Raw genomic sequence first — 8425 nt, 5'->3', positions numbered from 1 at the left:
AACTTTGGGGTGGCTGTGTCTTTTTGATTTTAATTTCCCTAAGCTATAGGACCATAAGTGGAAGTGCCCTAGGCTCTGTTGCTTTGTTTTTTAGATGTTTCAGGAAACACCATACACTTCTCCCGAGTGTCTGTTGGCAATTTACATCCCGCCCATCAGCATAACAAGGCTCCCAGTTCTCCATGGCCTGTCCTGCCTTTCTGGATTTTACACTTTTTTCAGATGGCCCTTTTGACCGGGGGGAAGTGAGACTTCATTGTAGTGCAGATTTCCTTTGCAAGCTTGCTTGGTTGGCCAAAAAGGGCGTATGCGTTTTTTCCTGAATATATTCAGGAAAAAACGCATACGCCCTTTTTGGCCAAGTGCATCATTGTGGACGTTCTGCCTCTTTTCCTATGCTTTCAATGCAATTCCAGTCTACCTCCTGAAATCGGTTTCCTGCAATTCTGCCCCGCTTTCAAGTCCTCTTGGCAGCCTTACTTCAGTCTATTTTTGGACGATAGCTGTCATTTATAACTCTGCAGGTTTGTGAATTACAGTGCCCCTGAGCTCCTTTCTTCAACTCGTTTTCTTGTGAGCTGGCCGCAACACCGCAGGATGGCTTCAGGCCCTAATCTGGTTCCGGCACGGCACGCTGAGCCTTTGGTTATTCCTCTTCCTGGTGGGAAATGAGAGTTAAATTTGCCCGTCCAGACACCTCCAGCTAGTCTCTCATTGGTTCTCGCTATTCCTGTTCATCTTCCGCAGAAATTGCAAACTGGGCCAAACAGGAGGTTAAAGGCGCTGACTCTCCAAGTGGGGAGAGTGTTAGTAAAGCGTCTGGAATGTTGCACCCGAGTACCAGGGGAGGAAAACTGAGACATATTTGAACACGTCTCCCGATCACATGGTTGATCATACTCTGGGTTCCACATGCATGTTTTAGCTGAAGGAAGAATACCTTAAACCTGGGTGTTGAAACCCGTGGAATGGGTACCATGCAATATGACTTCAAAGGGTCTTCATTTGCTCACCGAACCTCTCCAATCCTATCACTGCTGCGTTTATGCCCCTGTACACATGCTTGATTCTCTTTCGGAGACATAGCAATCCATAGGTTTTAAGATACTTACTAGTCAGGTACATTCTTAGGCGTTTAATATGCGGTGTTGAGTCCATTTCGTTGAGCAAGGAGTAGCTCTTGTCTATTCCATATTTGGCTTAAGGAACTTTATCTGTGCTCATTTCAATCTCTGGTTTTATGCAGCACCCCAACTCACCTTTCCCCTTAAGCAAGCATAAGTTGGTTTTCTAAATTTGAGACCCTGTTCTGTTCTGTAATTCAGTTCCTGTGTAGCCAAGTTTACATTCCGTGTATTACTGATATCTTATGATGTTTCTTTTTCTGTGTGACTTATTTCAGTTAGAATCATCATACCTGAATCCACTCATTGTGCTGCTAAGGGCCTGATGACATAGATTTCATTGCTGAGTGATATTGCTTTGTAAGTAAATACCACAACTTCTTTATCCATTTTTCACTTTCTGCGATGTTGAACTTGTACTGTAAACGAGGTTCTTGTAAACAGAGCCGTCCCAAACTTTGGGGTGGCTGTGTCTTTTTGATTTTAATTTCCCTAAGCTATAGGACCATAAGTGGAAGTGCCCTAGGCTCTGTTGCTTTGTTTTTTAGATGTTTCAGGAAACACCATACACTTCTCCCGAGTGTCTGTTGGCAATTTACATCCCGCCCATCAGCATAACAAGGCTCCCAGTTCTCCATGGCCTGTCCTGCCTTTCTGGATTTTACACTTTTTTCAGATGGCCCTTTTGACCGGGGGGAAGTGAGACTTCATTGTAGTGCAGATTTCCTTTGCAAGCTTGCTTGGTTGGCCAAAAAGGGCGTATGCGTTTTTTCCTGAATATATTCAGGAAAAAACGCATACGCCCTTTTTGGCCAAGTGCATCATTGTGGACGTTCTGCCTCTTTTCCTATGCTTTCAATGCAATTCCAGTCTACCTCCTGAAATCGGTTTCCTGCAATTCTGCCCCGCTTTCAAGTCCTCTTGGCAGCCTTACTTCAGTCTATTTTTGGACGATAGCTGTCATTTATAACTCTGCAGGTTTGTGAATTACAGTGCCCCTGAGCTCCTTTCTTCAACTCGCTTTCTTGTGAGCTGGCCGCAACACCGCAGGATGGCTTCAGGCCCTAATCTGGTTCCGGCACGGCACGCTGAGCCTTTGGTTATTTCCTCTTCCTGGTGGGAAATGAGAGTTAAATTTGCCCGTCCAGACACCTCCAGCTAGTCTCTCATTGGTTCTCGCTATTCCTGTTCATCTTCCGCAGAAATTGCAAACTGGGCCAAACAGGAGGTTAAAGGCGCTGACTCTCCAAGTGGGGAGAGTGTTAGTAAAGCGTCTGGAATGTTGCACCCGAGTACCAGGGGAGGAAAACTGAGACATATTTGAACACGTCTCCCGATCACATGGTTGATCATACTCTGGGTTCCACATGCATGTTTTAGCTGAAGGAAGAATACCTTAAACCTGGAGAGTTGAGACCCGTGGAATGGGTACCATGCAATATGACTTCAAAGGGTCTTCATTTGCTCACCGAACCTCTCCAATCCTATCACTGCTGCGTTTATGCCCCTGTACACATGCTTGATTCTCTTTCGGAGACATAGCAATCCATAGGTTTTAAGATACTTACTAGTCAGGTACATTCTTAGGCGTTTAATATGCGGTGTTGAGTCCATTTCGTTGAGCAAGGAGTAGCTCTTGTCTATTCCATATTTGGCTTAAGGAACTTTATCTGTGCTCATTTCAATCTCTGGTTTTATGCAGCACCCCAACTCACCTTTCCCCTTAAGCAAGCATAAGTTGGTTTTCTAAATTTGAGACCCTGTTCTGTTCTGTAATTCAGTTCCTGTGTAGCCAAGTTTACATTCCGTGTATTACTGATATCTTATGATGTTTCTTTTTCTGTGTGACTTATTTCAGTTAGAATCATCATACCTGAATCCACTCATTGTGCTGCTAAGGGCCTGATGACATAGATTTCATTGCTGAGTGATATTGCTTTGTAAGTAAATACCACAACTTCTTTATCCATTTTTCACTTTCTGCGATGTTGAACTTGTACTGTAAACGAGGTTCTTGTAAACAGAGGCGTCCAAACTTTGGGGTGGCTGTGTCTTTTTGATTTTAATTTCCCTAAGCTATAGGACCATAAGTGGAAGTGCCCTAGGCTCTGTTGCTTTGTTTTTTAGATGTTTCAGGAAACACCATACACTTCTCCCGAGTGTCTGTTGGCAATTTACATCCCGCCCATCAGCATAACAAGGCTCCCAGTTCTCCATGGCCTGTCCTGCCTTTCTGGATTTTACACTTTTTTCAGATGGCCCTTTTGACCGGGGGGAAGTGAGACTTCATTGTAGTGCAGATTTCCTTTGCAAGCTTGCTTGGTTGGCCAAAAAGGGCGTATGCGTTTTTTCCTGAATATATTCAGGAAAAAACGCATACGCCCTTTTTGGCCAAGTGCATCATTGTGGACGTTCTGCCTCTTTTCCTATGCTTTCAATGCAATTCCAGTCTACCTCCTGAAATCGGTTTCCTGCAATTCTGCCCCGCTTTCAAGTCCTCTTGGCAGCCTTACTTCAGTCTATTTTTGGACGATAGCTGTCATTTATAACTCTGCAGGTTTGTGAATTACAGTGCCCCTGAGCTCCTTTCTTCAACTCGCTTTCTTGTGAGCTGGCCGCAACACCGCAGGATGGCTTCAGGCCCTAATCTGGTTCCGGCACGGCACGCTGAGCCTTTGGTTATTTCCTCTTCCTGGTGGGAAATGAGAGTTAAATTTGCCCGTCCAGACACCTCCAGCTAGTCTCTCATTGGTTCTCGCTATTCCTGTTCATCTTCCGCAGAAATTGCAAACTGGGCCAAACAGGAGGTTAAAGGCGCTGACTCTCCAAGTGGGGAGAGTGTTAGTAAAGCGTCTGGAATGTTGCACCCGAGTACCAGGGGAGGAAAACTGAGACATATTTGAACACGTCTCCCGATCACATGGTTGATCATACTCTGGGTTCCACATGCATGTTTTAGCTGAAGGAAGAATACCTTAAACCTGGGAGTTGAAACCCGTGGAATGGGTACCATGCAATATGACTTCAAAGGGTCTTCATTTGCTCACCGAACCTCTCCAATCCTATCACTGCTGCGTTTATGCCCCTGTACACATGCTTGATTCTCTTTCGGAGACATAGCAATCCATAGGTTTTAAGATACTTACTAGTCAGGTACATTCTTAGGCGTTTAATATGCGGTGTTGAGTCCATTTCGTTGAGCAAGGAGTAGCTCTTGTCTATTCCATATTTGGCTTAAGGAACTTTATCTGTGCTCATTTCAATCTCTGGTTTTATGCAGCACCCCAACTCACCTTTCCCCTTAAGCAAGCATAAGTTGGTTTTCTAAATTTGAGACCCTGTTCTGTTCTGTAATTCAGTTCCTGTGTAGCCAAGTTTACATTCCGTGTATTACTGATATCTTATGATGTTTCTTTTTCTGTGTGACTTATTTCAGTTAGAATCATCATACCTGAATCCACTCATTGTGCTGCTAAGGGCCTGATGACATAGATTTCATTGCTGAGTGATATTGCTTTGTAAGTAAATACCACAACTTCTTTATCCATTTTTCACTTTCTGCGATGTTGAACTTGTACTGTAAACGAGGTTCTTGTAAACAGAGGCGTCCCAAACTTTGGGGTGGCTGTGTCTTTTTGATTTTAATTTCCCTAAGCTATAGGACCATAAGTGGAAGTGCCCTAGGCTCTGTTGCTTTGTTTTTTAGATGTTTCAGGAAACACCATACACTTCTCCCGAGTGTCTGTTGGCAATTTACATCCCGCCCATCAGCATAACAAGGCTCCCAGTTCTCCATGGCCTGTCCTGCCTTTCTGGATTTTACACTTTTTTCAGATGGCCCTTTTGACCGGGGGGAAGTGAGACTTCATTGTAGTGCAGATTTCCTTTGCAAGCTTGCTTGGTTGGCCAAAAAGGGCGTATGCGTTTTTTCCTGAATATATTCAGGAAAAAACGCATACGCCCTTTTTGGCCAAGTGCATCATTGTGGACGTTCTGCCTCTTTTCCTATGCTTTCAATGCAATTCCAGTCTACCTCCTGAAATCGGTTTCCTGCAATTCTGCCCCGCTTTCAAGTCCTCTTGGCAGCCTTACTTCAGTCTATTTTTGGACGATAGCTGTCATTTATAACTCTGCAGGTTTGTGAATTACAGTGCCCCTGAGCTCCTTTCTTCAACTCGCTTTCTTGTGAGCTGGCCGCAACACCGCAGGATGGCTTCAGGCCCTAATCTGGTTCCGGCACGGCACGCTGAGCCTTTGGTTAATTCCTCTTCCTGGTGGGAAATGAGAGTTAAATTTGCCCGTCCAGACACCTCCAGCTAGTCTCTCATTGGTTCTCGCTATTCCTGTTCATCTTCCGCAGAAATTGCAAACTGGGCCAAACAGGAGGTTAAAGGGCTGACTCTCCAAGTGGGGAGAGTGTTAGTAAAGCGTCTGGAATGTTGCACCCGAGTACCAGGGGAGGAAAACTGAGACATATTTGAACACGTCTCCCGATCACATGGTTGATCATACTCTGGGTTCCACATGCATGTTTTAGCTGAAGGAAGAATACCTTAAACCTGGAGAGTTGAAACCCGTGGAATGGGTACCATGCAATATGACTTCAAAGGGTCTTCATTTGCTCACCGAACCTCTCCAATCCTATCACTGCTGCGTTTATGCCCCTGTACACATGCTTGATTCTCTTTCGGAGACATAGCAATCCATAGGTTTTAAGATACTTACTAGTCAGGTACATTCTTAGGCGTTTAATATGCGGTGTTGAGTCCATTTCGTTGAGCAAGGAGTAGCTCTTGTCTATTCCATATTTGGCTTAAGGAACTTTATCTGTGCTCATTTCAATCTCTGGTTTTATGCAGCACCCCAACTCACCTTTCCCCTTAAGCAAGCATAAGTTGGTTTTCTAAATTTGAGACCCTGTTCTGTTCTGTAATTCAGTTCCTGTGTAGCCAAGTTTACATTCCGTGTATTACTGATATCTTATGATGTTTCTTTTTCTGTGTGACTTATTTCAGTTAGAATCATCATACCTGAATCCACTCATTGTGCTGCTAAGGGCCTGATGACATAGATTTCATTGCTGAGTGATATTGCTTTGTAAGTAAATACCACAACTTCTTTATCCATTTTTCACTTTCTGCGATGTTGAACTTGTACTGTAAACGAGGTTCTTGTAAACAGAGGCGTCCCAAACTTTGGGGTGGCTGTGTCTTTTTGATTTTAATTTCCCTAAGCTATAGGACCATAAGTGGAAGTGCCCTAGGCTCTGTTGCTTTGTTTTTTAGATGTTTCAGGAAACACCATACACTTCTCCCGAGTGTCTGTTGGCAATTTACATCCCGCCCATCAGCATAACAAGGCTCCCAGTTCTCCATGGCCTGTCCTGCCTTTCTGGATTTTACACTTTTTTCAGATGGCCCTTTTGACCGGGGGGAAGTGAGACTTCATTGTAGTGCAGATTTCCTTTGCAAGCTTGCTTGGTTGGCCAAAAAGGGCGTATGCGTTTTTTCCTGAATATATTCAGGAAAAAACGCATACGCCCTTTTTGGCCAAGTGCATCATTGTGGACGTTCTGCCTCTTTTCCTATGCTTTCAATGCAATTCCAGTCTACCTCCTGAAATCGGTTTCCTGCAATTCTGCCCCGCTTTCAAGTCCTCTTGGCAGCCTTACTTCAGTCTATTTTTGGACGATAGCTGTCATTTATAACTCTGCAGGTTTGTGAATTACAGTGCCCCTGAGCTCCTTTCTTCAACTCGCTTTCTTGTGAGCTGGCCGCAACACCGCAGGATGGCTTCAGGCCCTAATCTGGTTCCGGCACGGCACGCTGAGCCTTTGGTTATTTCCTCTTCCTGGTGGGAAATGAGAGTTAAATTTGCCCGTCCAGACACCTCCAGCTAGTCTCTCATTGGTTCTCGCTATTCCTGTTCATCTTCCGCAGAAATTGCAAACTGGGCCAAACAGGAGGTTAAAGGGCTGACTCTCCAAGTGGGGAGAGTGTTAGTAAAGCGTCTGGAATGTTGCACCCGAGTACCAGGGGAGGAAAACTGAGACATATTTGAACACGTCTCCCGATCACATGGTTGATCATACTCTGGGTTCCACATGCATGTTTTAGCTGAAGGAAGAATACCTTAAACCTGGAGAGTTGAACCCGTGGAATGGGTACCATGCAATATGACTTCAAAGGGTCTTCATTTGCTCACCGAACCTCTCCAATCCTATCACTGCTGCGTTTATGCCCCTGTACACATGCTTGATTCTCTTTCGGAGACATAGCAATCCATAGGTTTTAAGATACTTACTAGTCAGGTACATTCTTAGGCGTTTAATATGCGGTGTTGAGTCCATTTCGTTGAGCAAGGAGTAGCTCTTGTCTATTCCATATTTGGCTTAAGGAACTTTATCTGTGCTCATTTCAATCTCTGGTTTTATGCAGCACCCCAACTCACCTTTCCCCTTAAGCAAGCATAAGTTGGTTTTCTAAATTTGAGACCCTGTTCTGTTCTGTAATTCAGTTCCTGTGTAGCCAAGTTTACATTCCGTGTATTACTGATATCTTATGATGTTTCTTTTTCTGTGTGACTTATTTCAGTTAGAATCATCATACCTGAATCCACTCATTGTGCTGCTAAGGGCCTGATGACATAGATTTCATTGCTGAGTGATATTGCTTTGTAAGTAAATACCACAACTTCTTTATCCATTTTTCACTTTCTGCGATGTTGAACTTGTACTGTAAACGAGGTTCTTGTAAACAGAGGCGTCCCAAACTTTGGGGTGGCTGTGTCTTTTTGATTTTAATTTCCCTAAGCTATAGGACCATAAGTGGAAGTGCCCTAGGCTCTGTTGCTTTGTTTTTTAGATGTTTCAGGAAACACCATACACTTCTCCCGAGTGTCTGTTGGCAATTTACATCCCGCCCATCAGCATAACAAGGCTCCCAGTTCTCCATGGCCTGTCCTGCCTTTCTGGATTTTACACTTTTTTCAGATGGCCCTTTTGACCGGGGGGAAGTGAGACTTCATTGTAGTGCAGATTTCCTTTGCAAGCTTGCTTGGTTGGCCAAAAAGGGCGTATGCGTTTTTTCCTGAATATATTCAGGAAAAAACGCATACGCCCTTTTTGGCCAAGTGCATCATTGTGGACGTTCTGCCTCTTTTCCTATGCTTTCAATGCAATTCCAGTCTACCTCCTGAAATCGGTTTCCTGCAATTCTGCCCCGCTTTCAAGTCCTCTTGGCAGCCTTACTTCAGTCTATTTTTGGACGATAGCTGTCATTTATAACTCTGCAGGTTTGTGA

This window comes from Tursiops truncatus, unplaced genomic scaffold (genome assembly GCF_011762595.2).
Source record: "Tursiops truncatus isolate mTurTru1 unplaced genomic scaffold, mTurTru1.mat.Y mat_scaffold_127_arrow_ctg1, whole genome shotgun sequence".
Taxonomy (NCBI): Eukaryota; Metazoa; Chordata; class Mammalia; order Artiodactyla; family Delphinidae; genus Tursiops; species Tursiops truncatus.
The sequence above is the reverse complement of the archived record's forward strand: the minus strand, read 5'-3'. Positions refer to the sequence as shown.